The 18,390-nt window shown below is 42.0% G+C and overlaps 1 protein-coding gene across 1 annotated transcript in view; it reads left to right on the plus strand.

Moving 5' to 3' along the window:
- EXOC4 (exocyst complex component 4) overlaps positions 1 to 18,390 on the plus strand; it is a gene marked incomplete at both ends in the record, with an annotated part of 395,210 nt that overhangs the window by 152,095 nt on the left and 224,725 nt on the right. The gene's annotated exons all lie outside the window — the stretch shown is intronic.

Genomic DNA, 18,390 nt, shown 5'->3' on the forward strand with positions numbered 1-18,390 from the left:
AGATCTTTAAGATCCCTTCCAACCTAAGGCGTTCAATGCCTCTGTGAAGTTGTTGAATTTCCCAGGAAGAATGTGCAGAATGTTTCACCTGTTTGCAGTAAGATCAAGCCTTGCATCTCAGAGGAAAGTACCAGCTGAGGTGGTAAATGTGTGTCAGGATGTAGTTAAGTCATTAAAATACAGTTACCTGCACTCTGAGCTTGCCACCAGATAAGTTCTTAATGGATTGTTGTAGCCTTAATGAAATCCAGTCTCAGTGAATCACTAAACTTGCTTTCTCCTGGAAAGCTCTTTACAGGGACCTGACAGATCACCTCTCCAGTGCTTCCAGACATCCTGGCTCTCTAATTCTTCTCCATAACGAGTTTTGTGCTGCATGATAAAATATTCATGTTAAAATAGGTTCTAAACTAATTATCTGCAGCCGGCAGTTGCCGGTGTAGTCATTTGCTGTTAGCTTGGCTCAAGTTAATGGCTTGTATTTCAGAACAAATAGTCCCTCCTGGCTGTTTCCTGTCACTGATTCTTATCCTAAATGGAATTTCCATACCTGTGTGGAGCTAATTCTTCTGACATCCAAAGGAGCTTTCTCCAGCTTCGGCTCCCTCTTTCTAAAGAGGAGGATGTGTTATGTATTATGCAGTTGCTGCAATGGCATTTTCCTCAAAAGCAATCATCTGCTCGGCCTTTTCTCTGCACAGTGTGACTTATACTCTGAGCTTTCTTTTACTGTCTGCGTTTTTTGCAACAATAGAGAAGAGATGTTTTACATACGGTGACCATTCTGCCTGGGTATTGAAGTCACACAGGCTAGGAAATAAATCACTTGCTTTCTTCCTTTTTTTTTTTTTTTTTTTTTTTTTATAAATATAAAGAGATGATAGAAAGGTTAAAAAAAAAATCTCAACTTTTATCTGGGGGTATAACACAAATCTGTCACAATTAGAAAATCCTGAGTATGTTGATTTGGAGCTTGAAAGTACAAGCGAGCACAATAGACCAATGCTGAAGAAAATGGAGTTGGGTTTCGTGAGGACTGATGACTCTTTTAGTTTCCACTACCGTCTGTATGTGGTAATCAAAACCTTCAGGTTTTTTTCTGCTTTCTTTTCTTGGAGACAAGCTTCTATATCAAAAATATTGACAGATTTTCATCTCTTTAATATTGCCATATGTCCACATACTGTAAAAATGTAAGTGTTGCTGAATGTATGGAAGTCGTTTTGACTAATCACAGTATGCCTAATTATTGGTGGGATCAAGGCCCGTGAGGATTAACATAGAAATAATTTAGCTTTTTTTTTTCCTAATTCTTGATGTTTACAGCAAGTAATTTAAACAGCTTGCAGGGAAAAGGGCCCACTCTCTATGCGTTGTTCCCATATTAGTCCTAATGGAACTTCTGCAATCTGACACTTCTGAGATACATTCAGATATTTAAGCTCAGTGTGCATTTGCAAGCATGCGCTACAGACATGAAGACGGCCTCCTGCTATGGTTGTCCACAGCAATTCAACGCTTGGAAAAGTTTCCTCCATTTTGAATTAAACTTCTTCATACCTGCATGGATTTCATGCAGTCCAGTTGGTTGGAGCCTTCCTATGTACGATGCATATGCGATCTTTGGGGGCAGAGGGAATCTCTCTGTAGTCATCATTTGGTCACCACACCTTGTGTGAGATCTGCTCATTTTCCCGTTGACTTTGTTCTGTTTGTTGTGGTGTTATACCATTAAACCAGGGTTATGGGCTTGGTGAGCAACATCTTTGTCCATCTTTAAGAGCCCCTTTAAGGTCTCTTATGTGTGGGATTTGGGCTTTACATCAATGTTACTGATGAGGAAGAAGGAAGGAAACAAGCCAAGCAAGTTAAAACTTGAAATCTCTGAGAGACTCATTGCACCAACAAGTCAAGTTATTGTCTTTGAGGTATTTTTAAAGGATTTTTATCGTTTGTATGGCCCTTAGCCATCAACACAGGTATCAAATAACAAGTGCCTCCTCACCCTCCTGTTGCCATAAAAAAGATGGGGAAGGTTTGTTGAGATTTTATGAGTGACTTATGCATTTTACATGAATTTTAGATCCCTGAGGATTTGGAAGGAGGTAAGCAAAACTAATTGATTTGCTGGTTTGTATGTTTTCCATGTAGTGCAGTGCCGTATATTCTTACAGGGGGTCTGAAGAGGAGTCAGAAAATACTCTTTAGCTACAGACTGCAAAGCTGGGAAAGTGTAATGCAGTTTGACATCACATAAATTTTAGTACAGGGTAATTTTTGCTGCTTTCAGGCTGTTTTATATTGATGCTGAATTTTTGCACATCTTCAATATTTATGAAATTAAGCAGTAGTGGTTATTCAAGGAAAATGTTCCTGCAGCAATACAGAGTAGTGTTCATGTGATTTGTTTCCTTTTTTCCTTGACACTTTTTTCCCAAATAATCCTCATCTCTGGAGAGAGATCCAGAAAAGCATGAAGTGATGCAACTTGAATCTGTCATGCCAGCAACCAGAGAAACTCTGCTCTCTTATAGTGGGAGTTGAGGGAATTCAAATACAGGTTCTTTCCCTTTTGTTAGTTTGTGTTCTCAAATGCTCTCCTGTCATCAATACACAGTTTATTGTATACTCTTCCTGAGGTGCACATCCCCCTCGGAGCATTGCTGGACTGATGATTTTCTGCTGCTTGGAGATTGATGGAAGGAAATGATATCTTGATCATGGTTGTGCTTTCAGGTATTTGATCACCAGTATATCAATGATAATTTCTTCAATATCCTCTTGATTTGGGAAAAAATAACCCTGTCTTTTTAGAGGAGAGTGGAACGAATGCTATCTTAGCAAGAGATGAAAATAGATTTAAAATTCAATTGATAGCAGCTCTATTATGGTTTTAGCTTGATTTTATAGGAAATGAGTCCTATCATGAAGGAAATGAGTTCTTTGATTGTGCTGTCTGCTCCTTCCGTTAACATGATTGATATCAGCCAAATTTGGGAGAAGTAAATGATAGGTGCAAAGACTAATGCAATTCATGGGGAAAAAAATGTGCATCAGCGGCTATGCAGAGAAGATAAACCGTAAGGGAAAAAGAGGCAAAATTTGGCCATTCTGTGCAGTGGTTAGAAGCCACTGTCCAGGGATGAGACACAGAGTTTCAAACAACCCGCATTTGGTGGCTCCTTCTGGGTAGAGAACACATGGAGATTCATGGATTATTGCTGTATGGAGTGTGGGAAGAACTTAAGAGACAAAGAATGTGTTCTTAGAGTGTTGATTCTTGAAAGATTTTTGTAACTGGAGGTGGAAATGGCATTTAGCTATTACCAGCAGTATTCATTATAGAATTTGGGCTGGGTTTTCCTTATATTCAAGATTACCTGCTGTACTGAGAGTAAACGGTTGGAATGTTGTGTTTGAAAGCAGCGTAACTTCATTTTTCTCAAATCTGACATGGTTCCCTCATACAACTTATTTTTCCCAGTCTAGAACCACGATTTCTCACTACAGTATACAAAGTGATGAAGCACTGGAACAGATTGCACAGAGATGTCCCTGGAGACGTTCAAGGTCAGGCTGGACCAGGCTCTGAGCAACCCGATCTAGCTGTAGGTGTCCCTGTCCACTGCAGTAAAGTTGGGCCAGCTGACCTTTAAGAGTCCTTTCCAACTGAAACAATTCTGTGATTCTATTATACAGTAATTAACCTTTGCTTCTTGAGAATAGAATAGCGTAGAATCACCAAGGTTGGAAAAGACCTCCAAGATCATCCACTCCAACCATCCACCTACCATCAATGTTTCTCCACTAAACCATGTCTCTTAGTACCACATCTAAAAGTTTCTTGAACACCTCCAGGATGATCACTGCCTCCCTGAGCCGCCCATTCCAGCACCTGACTGCTCTTCATAGAAGAGATGTTCCAGCCACGTGATCACCTCGACTTCCAAAGATATATTGTGAATATCCCTGAGGTTACTGAGATTTTGAAGGATGGGGCATCCTGGGGACACTTCGCACTGCAGCTACCTAGCATGTGAGGAGGTTTTTCTCCAGAGGGTGGTGGGCATGAAACAGGCTCATCAAGGCAGTGGGCACAGCCCCAAGCTGCCAAAGCACCGGGAGCATTTAGTCACCTCTCTGAGACACAGGGTTTGTGTTCTAGGTGGTTCTGTATGGAGCCTGGAGTTGGACTCGATGATCCTTGTGGGTCCCTGCCAACTTGGGATATTCTGTGATCCTGTTCAGGATATTGCATGAGCCAGAACCTCCCCCCACTCCTCCAGGAGTTCAATCTTCATATTGTCTCTGTGTCTTGTTTTCTACAAACTGCATGTGTTGTTTGTGCTGCGTTGGATGCTCACAGGTCCAATGTTGGTAGTTTGTTTGTTTGTTTTTTTTCAAGCAAGTCTTTTGCAAATGTCACATGGATTTATAGAGGAAGCAAAAAGCTTTGGCTGCATAAAACATCAGGCAAACAAAACCTGCTGTGTGAGGAATATTCTGAGGTCTAAGGGACATCAGCTTTGAGTAGTCACCCCTGATTAGACAGCACAGGGTAAAGCAAGTTGAACGTAGACTACTTTGGTATTTAATGTTTGCTGGAGTAGACATAGGGATGGCAGTGGCTGACCTTTTGCGTCTGCCGTGTCTGACTGTCCTGTGGGAGGAACTGCTGGAGTATCCTGAGCCTTACTTTCCTTGTCTGTGAAAAGGAGATAATGACACTAATGACTTTTAAGACCTCACTGATTGTGAAGACTGATTAGTTAATACTGACAAATCACAGGAAAAAATGATCTGTAATGTAATATTTGTTAATAATGTTCCATCTCTTATGTGTGAAAAAGCATTGGTCTCACTTGTAATACTTCCGTAAGAGCTCCTGTAAGAGGGAGGGGGAAGAAAACTGAAACACAGGCAGTTATATCAGGAGGAATCCCTGGAAAAGAGTAACAGTGTTATTGGAACAGTGCAAGTCATGGGGCATCCTTATTCTCATACAGGCCTAACTGCTTAAGGAATCCAGGCTGAAAGGAGCTTTGTGTCATCTTATTAATTCTCACACCCCTTAATAGCAGTTTTTAACATTAATTGCTGTCATCTTTTTTCTTTCTTTCTTTCTTTTTTTTTCCTTTTTCTTCTTTTTTCTTTCCTTTTTTTTCTTCCCTTTTTTTTTCTTGTTTGCTAGCCCCCTGTGCCCTAACCAAGTACCTTCCTAATTAAATTTAATCATAGAAGGAGTCATTAGCGAGGTATGTTGTTCTGAGAGAAAGAGTGGTTGAGAGGGATGTGAACGGCAGAAATGATTTATGGAGTTTCAGTTGAACTTCTCAAAGCTCTGTCTGGAGCAGTGGAAGAGGTTCTCCCAGAGGTGTTGGTGTGGAAGGGGTTAAGCATTCAGTTTGATCTCTTTTCCAGGGAGACTTTCCTGGCATCTGTTAGAGCAAAAGGGGCTGTAAACTTTATTTTGAGAGCCCTAAAGAGAAGTAAGCTTTGTGCACCAAGTCCCAAGAGTTTTTAAGAAAGTGGATTAATTTAGCTAAATTGTGAATGAGTATTCTCCTGTGAACATCTGTAAACTGTTGAGTTTAATTGGCCTACAGCTGGCTCTGATTATAGGGTTGTGGGATTTTTTTCTTTCTTTTACTTAGTATCTCATTTCCTTTTTCCTATGGTTTCCTGGTGTCATTTGTTTTGGATTTTTTTTTCTTCTTGGCATGTTAAAAAGTAAATAATAACACACATATGCACATAGACATCCCTTTCAAGGAGCCCTCCTAAAGAGAAGTGGGCTTATCTGACAGAGCATCCTTTTGTAGGCACCTCTTACCGTTGAGCATCAATGGGTTCCAGCTGGTTGGAGAGATAGAGTGGGGGTGGAAAGGTGTTTGAGAACTTCGTTTATTGAATGTGTTTACTTTCCTGTTTTCTTCTTCTTCTTCTTCTTCTTTTTAACGTTAGAGTCATAGAATCATAGAATGGCCTGGGTTGAAAAGGACCACAATGATCATCCAGTTTCAACTCCCTGCTGTGTGCAGGGTCGCCAACCAGCAGACCAGGCTGCCCAGAGCCACATCCAGCCTGGCCTTGAATGCCTCCAAGGATGGAGCATCCACAGCCTCTTAGCAGGCAGCAATGGATGGTTTGTGGAGTGGAACTTTCAGTAGTGAAAAGGGAAGGGACAAAATTCTTTCAGCTGTTTTTTCTTTTGTCTGACATGTGAATGTAAGTGTGGTTTTAGTGCTTCTTCACTCCTTGTAGACTCATGAAAATAATCTGAAGAACAAGTTAATCTCTGGCCCCAGCACTGGTAGAGATAGCAGAGCTAGCTGGAAGCGGGAAGCTACAAGGTATGAATGAGGCCTTAAACTGACCTGAAGCCTCAGGATTTTGGAATATACTATCTGCTGAGTGGCCTAGCTTGTATTTTTATTATATCCCTCCACAAAACCACTGGTGATTCTTCCTGTCTACCAGTTAATCAACTGTTCAGCTTTACCATTTCTTGGAATTAGGAGATTAAAACTGGCACTGCAGGCTTAGACTTGTATATTTATTTTGAATTTTAAGATGTGCTTTGTAACCACTGTTGACATGGGCCGATAGTGATAGGACAAGGGGGAATGGTCTTAAACTGAAACAGGGAAGGTTTAGGTTTCGGAGGAAGATTTTCACTCAGAGGTTGGGGAAGCACTGGAACAGGTTGCCCAAGGAGGCTGTGGATGCCCCATCCCTGGAAGCATTCAAGGCCAGGCTGGATGTGTTTCTGGGCAGCCTGGTCTGGTGGTTGGCGACCCTGCACACAGCAGGGGGTTGAAACTAGGTGATCATTGTGGTCTTTTTCAACCCAGGCCATTGTATGATTCTGTGATTTGTATTTGATAAGTTCTAGATATATTAACACAGTTAACACCACATAATCTGTCCTGAATTCTACAAAGCCTGAATTGGAAAATTTAACAAGATGCACTTGCAATTATTAGTGGTAATGGTTTTAGAAAAGGATGGGTTGAGTGGAAAAGCTGTATGGTGAGCTTGCAAAATATTTATGTATTTAAAAAAAAACAAACAAACTAAAAATCTTAATAACATCTGATGGAACATCTGGCAAAGTGAGTGGCATTCTTATGCCAAAATATTTACTCTTTTAAAATTAAAACACACTTCTGTGCATTTCAGGGACTGCAATATAATTGTATGGCGTATTATAACATAAATATAACGTAGCATATTGCTGTATAAATTACTGTTAACTGGTTTCTTTCTTAGAGATGGATGTTTCCAATTAAGGAGGTGGGAAACTTGTCCAGCTCCACCCTGGCTCGAGTAAAGGACATTTGGCAATACAATGCAACTGGAAGGGAAATGCAGGTTCTCACTGCTCCCAATGGGCAGAAGCTGCTCTCTCGTTTCCAGTTGAAACCCGCTAATGACCCGTTTTACTACCAGCTTGTTCTTCTGCCAGGAAGGATTAAGCTGTGTGTAGGAGGGATGAAGAACAGCTGGTGCTTTTTCTTTGGAAACGGCAGGTGATGATATGGGCTGGAGCAGATAAACCTCACGCGAGGGGAAGTTGGCACTACTTCAGTGGAGAAAGTGATTCGAAGGCATTGGATTAGTGAGTCCGAAGTGCTGGGAGATGGCTGATGTAAGCGGTAGATGAGGTGGGACTGAAGAGTGACCTCTTCAGCCACTGGGTCACTGTGACTGCTGTGATCTCCAAAGAAACTGCTCTGTGCTTGTGCTTCATTTTGGGGTGTTTGGATTATCCACAGTCAGCAGTAGTAGTAGGGCGGCTGGCAGGTTAATGTGACTCCCAGCTTTAAAACCAAAAGGTTTTGAAATGTGGCAGAGTAGTTGGATTAAAAGAAAGAAAAAATAATAAAAAAAAAAGGGGAAAGAAATAGAATTATTAGTTGTTTTTAATGGATTACTTTTAAAGCGAAAGTAAAGTAAGGAAAAGGTGTGATGTGGCAGTTGTATTGATGAGGCACAGGATTGTGGAATAGTTGTGAGAAGGAAGAGAGGAGACATTATGAGATAAAGTCAAGAGAATAAAAATGACGTACAAGAGCAGCCTGAAGAGAAGGAGAGTGTGAATGTCTACTGAAGTATAAGATGCTTACAACTGCAAATGCTCCCACTGTTAGGAGAAGATGGAAGCTTTTAGCAAAAATGGTAAAATATCAGAATATGTACAAAATAAAGTTATTTGGTTTAACTTTTTTTTTTTTTTTTTTTTTTTTTTTTTAAGGAGGATGGTGGAACAGATGTCAGAGAGGAAAAATAGGGGAGGGAGAAGAACATAGAGAAAAGGAGTGGTGCAGCAGAGCAGGTGATCAGATGTTGCAGCTTCCTGAAGTCTGGCTGAACTCCGAAAGTACCAAATTGAGAGGTGTGAAAGAGGGGATAGGAGCTGTGCCAGCCAGCAAGAGGTGGAAACCATACTGCTTCAATCCTTCTGAAGTAATCAGGTTTTGGAGGGGGGGGTTGACAGTGGAGCAGTAGTTGTGCCAAAGTGAAATTTCAAATATAGTGAGAGAGGAGGGGGGAGGAAAAAAAAAATAAAAGAATCAACCGATTTAGTTCTTGATAGCATCTGCTTGTGCTGTTTTTTATTTGAGTGTTTTTAATGTATTGTTGGTTTCTTAGCTACAGTCTGGGAGTCTAAGACCTGTGAGCAGAGCAGATCCCTTTTAAGAGTCAGGAGATGCCTGGAGATGGGGAGGATTCCTGTTCCAGGTGAGCACATTATCTGTTTGCAGTGGAAAGCAAATACATTAAGCAAAAGCTAGTTGAAAGACATATTTATAAAGATGCAAGGAAGGATCAACTAAAGTAGGTATGAATATTTGGAATTAGTGTTTTTTTTTAAAGCTAAAAACTCCATATAAATATTTATGAGTAGAAATAGCAGTAGTGAGGAAGCAGAGCCATCTCAAAAGGCTTTGTGTCAATCAAAACACTCAGATTTATTCAAGCTGATTTAAATTCATAAAAAGGTGGATCTTTCAGAATGAATCTTACACTGGAAGCAAACGAGGGCAGGAAAAAAGCATCAAGGTTTGGTATGGTGTTGGGTTTTTCTGTGATCACTTATGGTTTAATACAATGACCGTGTTGTAGCGTCGCTTTGGGGACGATGTGTGAAGGTGGCAAACTGTGTGAACTGCACCGTGATTTCTTGAATGGAGAGAAAGTGCATATTTGGGGAGGGGGGAGAGGGGTGGCTCTGGAAATGGAAAACGATCAGGCAGGTTTGTTACATACTGCTGTGGCTGATCTCACTGAGGTTAGGCATAGAAGGGAATTCAGCAGCTTGAACGTGAGACCTTTCACTGGTGGCTTATGCTGCCTGGAATAGACCCTCCAGGGATACCCCAGTGCTGCCCCAGGGGAGGTCAGGTTGGCTATGAGGAAAAAGTTCCTGAAAGAGTGGTGAGGCATTGGAACAGGCTGCCCAGGCAGATGGTGGAGTCGCTGTCCCTGGAGGTGTTCAGGAACTGTGGATATCTGGCACTGAAGGATATGGTCACTGGGCTTGGTGGGGATGGGCTGGGGTTGAACTAGACCATCTTAGTGGTCTTTTCCAGCCTTAACGATTCTGTATCCCAAGGCCCCTACTTTTCCCTGGGACACTGTGCTGTTTGTGGGGCATAGCTTGGTGAACTAGATTTTATCTTGATTTTTGTCCTGTGCTTTTTCCCATCTTCATTCACTGATATTTATGGAGAGAATTAGGTTCCAGCACACCAGCGCAGCCACATAATGGGAAAGGGCCTTGGTTAACAACTTTGGATAATACTGAGCTTATGCAGGTTTGGATTATTTGGAAAACAAACGGGGTTCAGGTTTGTTCAGGCTGTTTGGTGATGGTTTATCGCACCACTTTGTAACCGTGGACTAGGCTTGCTGCTGAATAATAGTGAAAGCATCATCAGAACTTACACATGGAACAGTTTGCCCAAGGACGTTGTGGATGCCCCATCCCTGTAGGCATTCACGGCCAGGCTGGATGTGGCTTTGTGCAGCCTGGTCTGATGGTTGGCTGCCCTGCAGATAGCAGAGGGATTGGAACTGGATGATCAATGTGGTCCTTTTCAACCCGGGCAATTTACATGGTTTACATGGGAGTAGGTTGCAGAACTACAAATGGAATTGCACTAAGATTTGAGAGGGGGGAAAGATGGAGATGTTGCCTCTTGTGCCTTGAAAGGAATGATTGAGTGGAATGATAGCCTTCTGTTTTGGGAAAGAGATGGGCTCATGGCAGTAGGCAAGGTGGGAGACACCGTTCTCCAGCCAAGGCACTTTATTTGTGTTAAAAGAGGCACAGTCTGTTTGGATGTGGATTAGGTACCGTGTATTTGATGTGCTGAGGACAGCAGTAACCACAGCTAAACAAATGCGGGTACTGGAGGGGATGGGAAACATTGCAAATCACAGCTGAGTTAATTCAAAGGAGACTGATTTCTTGATAAGCCGCCTTTTGTCCCAAACTTTCTTCTGTTCCCGCGGAATAAAATGATGATCCTCATAGTCCTAACGACCACAGCTTTCTGGAAATGTAGAATTACCAGATCTCATTAATGCTGGGCTATATCATTCATCAAAGCACTCCTTACGCCTCATGCTGGCTCCTTTTCTTTCCCCCTCGTAATCTTTCTCTCATTATAAGGATGTGTCTGCCCTTTGGACCTATCTGCTTCCAAGGAGCTGGCACCTGCAGAGATATTATTTGGTGAAGACGTGTTAACTCTTTAAGAGTTGAAATGCTGAGCTGAACAGTGGGAGAAACACAACCTGCTGGAAGCTGTTTGCAAAGCTGTAAATACCGGGGTAACAAAGAGCGGGCGGACGATTGCACACCAAGGGGAGGGAATTGTTTGTGTAACTGTGCCATGTGTGCTACCAATAAACTATTAGCCTGGCTGTCAGCAGGTCGCTCAAAGGCTCTTAATGGCATCCTCTTCTCTGTTGCAAAGACATTGCGAAGATTTCCCGGTGCTTTAGAGACACACTCCCAACCTAATGTGTTTTCTTTTTTTCCACGTGGGCTTTGTGTACTTGGATAACTCGAGAATAAAGATTTCAAAATAAGCCCAACTTGCCATGAAATTAGACCTCGCTGGGGACAAATGACTTTGACACGTTCGTGGAAGGTAGTTCTCCAAATGATGCTAATAGCTCCGCAGCGACTTTTATCTGAAGAACTGAAGCACTTTGCAAACACTCGTATTGCAGAAGTGCTGCTCTGATCAGATAGTTTAGCCAAATAAATACTGTTTATAAAGGAATTTTCAAAAGAGCTTTCAGAAATACCTGTCAGTGTTTCAGCATCTTTATTTAGAGACTAAAGCTCTTATCTCTCTCAGTGGGGGATGCCAATTTACTGATGTATTTTTCAGTTAGAATCCAAGCTCCATAAGGCAGATTAGCAGTGAGAAAATGCAAGTCTCTTTGGAAACAAAAAAGAATTTGAAAGTTGTTTTAAAGTCGATTCTGCAATAAATGGCCCAATTTAGAAGATGTATCAGGTGCTTCAAAGAAGTCATTGGAAATGAATGGATCTGTGTTTTCTAAGACCCCCAGCTATCGTGTTCTGTAGCTGAGTTGTCCTTTCTCCTCTACACCTCTTGTCTTAAATTATACTTCTGTTGTCAACTCCATAGAGACAGTGTGTGTTTTTGTCATTATGTGGTGATGAGCACGCTAATGTTCTGATCAACATGTAGACTCCTAGACAGAGCTACTGCAGAAAATGGTTGTTTTTAATGACTTAATTAGAAAGCATTTTTCTTCCATTTAGTATTTGCTAAGCTGCTGACAATATTTTGATAGCTGATATTCATAACTGGCATATCATAATAGTTGTCAAAGAATAATAGCTTGCAATATGGTAGGGAAGTTCTGCAGAAATGGGAGTGAATAGAGCCTACACAGTGTATCTGTTGACCATCTCCAAGTAGAAGAATGCATTGTTGGGATGTGGGCTGTTGAGTTATCTATTATCGCTTCCTGATCTTTTTATTTAATTATCCAAACCCTCATTTTTTTCTTGTAAGATCACACAGGGTGGTGAGGCACTGGAACAGGTTGCCCAAGGAGGCTGTGGATGCCCCATCCCTGGAGGCATTCAAGGCCAGGCTGGATGTGGCTCTGGGCAGCCTGGTCTGCTGGTTGGCAACCCTGCACACAGCAGGGGGGTTGAAACTGTATGATCATTGTGGTCCTTTTCAACCCAGGCCATTCTATGATTTTTAAGGTGCTGATCATCCTCCTGTCCTGCAAACGGTTTTTCTATTTCAGTTCTGTTATCCCTTTATTTCAGATTGATATTCCAGATGATGTCTCACGAGTTCCTTAAATACCAACAGTGTTCCTTCCCGCACTAAAATATGTAGCATTAAATTATGTTTCTCTTGTGCTCAAGGTGTGCATTATGACATTCTCCTCTGTGTTGGTAATAGCTTCCATTCTGGTTTCCTCAGCAGCTATTTTTGCACATTAACTTTTGTGAAGCTGTGATTAAAGATTATAGGTAAGAGGAGTCCAGGAGCTCATCCTTATGGAATTTTATTAGTAACCTACTCGCAGACCAGGAGTTCTTCCAGCATAAGTAATTATTTTTGTTCTGTAGTTCATTAACCTCTGCGCATTCACATTACTATTTTCTATTATCTCCACCCTGGTGATTTCCTTAATTACTGTATACTTCATTATATCTATCAGGTCCATCAAATATATATTTTTATTATTATTTTAAAAGGAACTTGGTTGGTTGAGTGACTTGGCTCCTTCCAGTTCAGTTTGTTCCCCAGAACTTGATTTCTGAGATCTTACAGTAACACCATCATCTTACTGCTTACTGCAGATGCTTCGCACAGAGCAGGATGTGATGTTACACAAAATAATGTTTGATGAGGACACAGAACTTTGGCAAGACCTTTATTGGGAACTGGTATGGGATTGTAAGAAATCAAGGCTAGTAATTTTAGTGAAGTACTTGAACAGGCTGCCCAGAGATGTGGTGGATGCTTGGGCTGATGGTGGATAGTCATTCAAGGTCAGGATGGGGCTCTGAGCACCTGATGGAGCTGTAGATATCCCTGTTCATTGCAGGAGGGTTGGACTAGGTGGCCTCTAAGGGTCCCTTCTAACTCCAATGGTTCTTCAGAGTTGGTTCTGTCTATCCAATGATAATACTAAAGGTATATTGTGCCCAGTTTTAAAGTCATTTCTTAAGTGAAGCTTCCAAATGACCAGTGCAGTAACTGTGCTAGAGCTGATATTCTGAAAGAGCCTGATGTTCTTAAAGTCCTGCTCACTGTTTGTGCAGTGGAGTCATCCTCACCCCTCATCAGTGTAGCCTGTTCTCATACATTGCTGCCATCTGGTCACTACTGGGCAGCAGTGGGCAGCAAACGCCTTTCCAAAACTGATGCACCGGCACTTGAGCCAGATGGAAGCAGCTGGTCTATAGCTTCTGTCCAGATCTTGTGGTAATTCTAAATTATCCTGCCTGTATGATAGAGTATATCTTTGGTCTTTGAAGGTCTTTCTAGCTAAGTTTTATGCAGCTTTTATGAATTGTAATGTTTCTGAAGATTCTTGATAAGTTCCTCAACAAAAGCTAGGGGTGGATTCAGGTAATCATCAGGGAAAACTTTTTTGGATGGGTGGGCAGTGTGTGCTAGCCTACCCTGCTGGGTTTTCTGATGAGAGCTTTAGCTTGGCTTCCGAAAGCTTTGAAAATAATTTCTTGTTTCCTGCCTCATGAAAAAAGGGATGAATCTTTCTCTTTCTCCCCTTATTTTGTATGTTTTAAGCCATGATCATACTAGAGTTTGCATAGGGTTTTGTTTGTTCAGTCATTCATTCATTCATCCATCTATTTCTTTTAAAACGGACAACTAGCAACGTCAGTAAGAACACAGTCCAAAATAATGGATGCTTTCCTAATTTCTGCTGTATGCAAATGTGCATTTCCAAAATGGAAATTTCTTCAGCTGAGGAAAGCATGGCGTGGGCAGAAATCACTTCTAACTATGGAATTATTATTTCTTCCATGTCCTACCTGTCTTTAATCTGACTGTATTGATGGATATTATGGCTTCATTTTTGGGTGGTGCTGTTTAGAACCAGGAGTTGGATTTGATGATCAATATAGGTTCCAGCTTGGAATATTTTAGGATTACTGAGGAATTAAAGCTTCTATATACCAACACAGCATTTAGCAGGTTTCCTTAGGCAGTCTTGTATTTACTTATGTCCTTATAACATATAAAGCAGATGCTAATTAAAAAGAAAAAGAAATGCTTTTGATATTAAGATTTACAGAGAAATGACTCCAGCATTGTGCAGATTGGTCAGGTTCCTTGGTGAGCTGTGGTCTGTTTGAAATGGGTTTTGCATCCAGAATCAAAGTTTTAATCATGTGAGGACTGAGAATAAACCACTCCCTTCTGAAATCATAGAATGGCTTGAGCTGGAAGGGACCTCAAGGATCATGAAGCTCCAACCCCCCTGCCGCAGGCAGAACCACCAACCTCCCCATTTAATACCAGACCAGGCTGCCAAGGGCCCCATCCAACCTGGCCTTGAACACCTCCAGGGATGGACGGGGCATCCACAACCTCTCTGGGCAGCTGTTCCAGCACCTCACCACTCTCTCTGTGAAGAACTTCCCCCTGACATCCAACCTAAACGTTCCTGAAGGACACAGAGTGTTCATACTGATCCCATGCCTAGGCTACAGCCTGCACTCTTTAATATAAATGGTCAGCATTGGACAGAGACAGAGGAGAGCTGATTATGGTTGAGGGATGCAGAAAAAAATGCCATTTACGAGAGGTTTTAAAGCCGCAGTCTCCCTACTGTCTACGAGTTTGGGGGTGAGGGGAAAAAAAGGATTACATTCATTCAAAGGGAGAAAGTGCTGAGTATTGAAATTATTTCTGTGCATTAGTGCACAAAGATGTAAGAAAAAACAGTAGCTCAAAGCTGAATTGAGATATATTCAAACTAGATGCAGACTTGAACAACGAGCACGAAGTGGTAAGGGCAGAGGCAGATTTCTGGCTGGCTAAATCATCTCTGGGTGCTACCTCCATACTGTTAGGAACAATTGAGAAGTAAAACTCAATGGATTCTTCTCTGTAAAAGGCCTTACTAAATGTTACATCTAGTCCAACCACCAACCCATCACCTCCATGCACCAAACCTGCACCAAACTTGTGTGACTCACAGTACTGAGCTGCTTTTGCTGCTTCTGCTGACCTGCAAACACCTCTGACCAAACCCTTATTGCCCCCATCCCCATAGCTTTGATTCTGCATCCTTTGCTTTCTCTCCCCACCCTGTACAGAGCAAGGGGATGGAGCATCCAGACACCATTATGTATGAAAACATGGTGCACAACCCGATGGGTGATTGGGGACTGCTGTGAGGTTTTTGGATCCCACCCCCTTTCACAGCCACAGTTCACCTGCTCAGGTGGATCCATTCCATTTCCCAGAGGGGCAATCTGCTTTCCTAGTCCTCAGCGTGATTTCTCTTGGCAGCCAAACTGGATATGGTTGACAGATTATGTCTGAGAAGGGCTTCAGTAATTGCTCGTTCTGTTCAGTGACTGTGTCAATGACAGATGGTCACACTGAATGTTTAAAATGTTCAGGACCTCTGGATGATCCCCACGTTTACGAACAACAAACTTTGCCAACATTTCTGTTATCCATTAGCAGAAGAATTTAAAATATTTCCTTAAATTACTATTTTTTCCCATGCATCCTAGGCATGTTCTGCTGGGCTTGTGCTTTCCTGAAACATTCTTGGTTTTTTTTCCTTCTTTTTTTTTCTTATTAAAGAAAGTCTCAAGATGTTAGTACAGACTGGCATAAGTAAGTGCCAACTGCTCTTGCAGACTTGTTAACAAATTTATTTTTGCCTGAGAATAGCACATATGGCCCAGAACGGAAATATTAGGGTCTGTAGTCTTTGTGAGGGCTGGCAGATATTGTCTTTAAAGAAATAGCATTTAGGTCAGTTAAATATCAATTTTTTTTTTTTTTTTTTTTTTTTTTTTAAGTGATGGTCTTCAATCATTTAAGAACCCTGTGACAGCTCTGGAACAAAAAAAAAAAAAGCAACCCAGAAGTCAGGAAAGCAGCCAATTTATTTATGGTATCCCTTTATTTCGGTTTAGTAGCTGCAGACAGGTAAGTCAGCTTATGTGAGTGGATTTTATGGACCACAAATTGCCTGCAGACCTTCGTTGAGGATGGCTTGGCTGAACTGCTGGGTGTGAGTTTGGTTCTATTCAACTGCACAGCGCTTCGTGTTTTCATAGAATCATATCATAGAATCATAGAGTGGCCTGGGTTAAAAAGGACCACAGTGATCACCTAGTTTCAACCCTTTGCTATGTGCAGGGTCTCCAACCACCAGATCAGGCTGCCCAGAGCCACCAGTGCCCTCCAGGGATGGGGCATCCACAACCTCCTTGGGCAACCTATTCCAGTGCGTCACCACCCTCTGTTTGGAAAACTTCCTCCTGAAGAACCCCCAATCTGTACCTCTTCTGTCTTAGTTTAAAACCATTCTCCCTTGTCCTATCACTGCCAACTCATGTAATCAGTCATTCCCCCTCCTGTTTATGCAGTCCCTTCAAGTACTGGAAGGCCACAATGAGGTCTCCCTGGAGCCTTCTCTTTTCCAGGCTAAACAAGCCCAGTTCCCTCAATCTCTTTTCATAGGAGAGGTGCTCCAGCTCTCTGATCATCACCAAGTGGGGTAGCACGTGGTTGTCACAAAGCCAATGAGAAACAAGAGAGAGAAACAAGGAGAATGCATTCCTCCAAACTCTGTTCCTCTGGATGGCACCTCCACCCAGAATGCTTCAAGGGATGTGAGCCTGTGGGCACCTCCAGGGATGGGCCATCCACAGCTTCTTTGGGCAGCTGTGCCAGTGCCTCAACACACTCTGTGTCAAGAATTTCCTTTTTTTAATTATTATATTTTTTTACTGCTGTCTTAGCTTTTGACTGTCTGCAATGACCTAGGGAGCACTGTCATATCTTTAGCAGACTTACCACGTGTGATCAGATTTGTACATTCAGGCAGTGCATGCGGCAAACGGGCTTACAGTGAATTTCTCGCTGTTGCAAGCTGTTCTGAGGGACGTCTGAATAATTGTCCCATCTGCATATGTGAAAAGGAAAAGGAAATGATTACATCCCCAATCTTAATAAAGAAGTGAAGGTTGTTCAGAAGATCTGGAGGGAGGAGATTGACGCAACTAGGATGCGTTTAAATCAAATCAGTAAATTAATCAACATCTTGTTGTGGTTGCATAGTGTGCTAGGCTTAATTACAGAAAAATGGTAACTGAGAGGTGTGTGTGCGTATATATATGTATCTGGAGGAATGTTTCAGTATGGTTGGACCGAGATGCACGAGGGGAGCAGGCCAGAGGATGGGTAAGTCTGCCACCACCTTTCAGTGGGAGCTATGGATGGATTTGGAGCTTGGGATGCCTCATGCATCTCCATCAGTGCACACTGCTTTCCTCTGACTCAGGGTCTGTGTGTGTGCTGTGGTGTTTTGCTGCTTTTTACGAGTCAGATGGCTTTTTCTCTCTTCTCTCTTAATTTTCTTGATATCAGTGCCACCACTTCTCCTTTGCTTGGAATTTTCAGACCTTGATTTTGTTTTCTTGTTTAAGTGGGAAGGTATTGGTGCAGATGGGTGTCATCTTTTGTGCTTCTCTCAGCTGCTTTCTTTTGTTTTTTCCCTGGAGCTCAGTTTTGGAAGTCAGGATCTCTAGATCTCAAAGGTGGCTCTCAAGTGGCTGTTCCAGTCCCGACTTGGATATTGAAATCAACAACAATTGCATGAGTGAAATCTGGCTGATTAAACACACTAAAATAAGTCCTCAGTTGGGACTTGGAGAATCCTTTTTCCTTGTGTTTCACGGCTTTTTTTGATCAGAATTGTCAAAAGTATGAATGCCTTCTGTTGTTAGGGGATGAAGATTACTGTTGAGGATCTCCTTGTTGGCATGGGATGGGGTGGGCAGGCAGACCCTTGCTTGGCTCCTGTGTGATCTGGATAATAGTAGGGCTTGGTTGTGGCCATCCTGCTGCTTTCCTGTGGCTCCAGCTTGCACAGCACTTTGTTGGACATCTCTACATCTAACCATAGCATAGCCACACCATAACCCACTTTTGTGCAAGTTCCTTTCTTAGAAGGCTGAATTACTCTGTTTTCATCACTTTTTCTGAGTCTTCTGTATACAGTGGGATTATCAGAAGACAGTATTAACCTTCAGGGAGAGAAGCGATATATAAAAATCCTCACTTAGGAATTAAAAAATTACACCCCCCCAAC

The sequence above is a fragment of the Tetrao urogallus genome, assembly GCF_951394365.1.
Source record: "Tetrao urogallus genome assembly, chromosome: 1".
NCBI classification, from domain to species: domain Eukaryota; kingdom Metazoa; phylum Chordata; class Aves; order Galliformes; family Phasianidae; genus Tetrao; species Tetrao urogallus.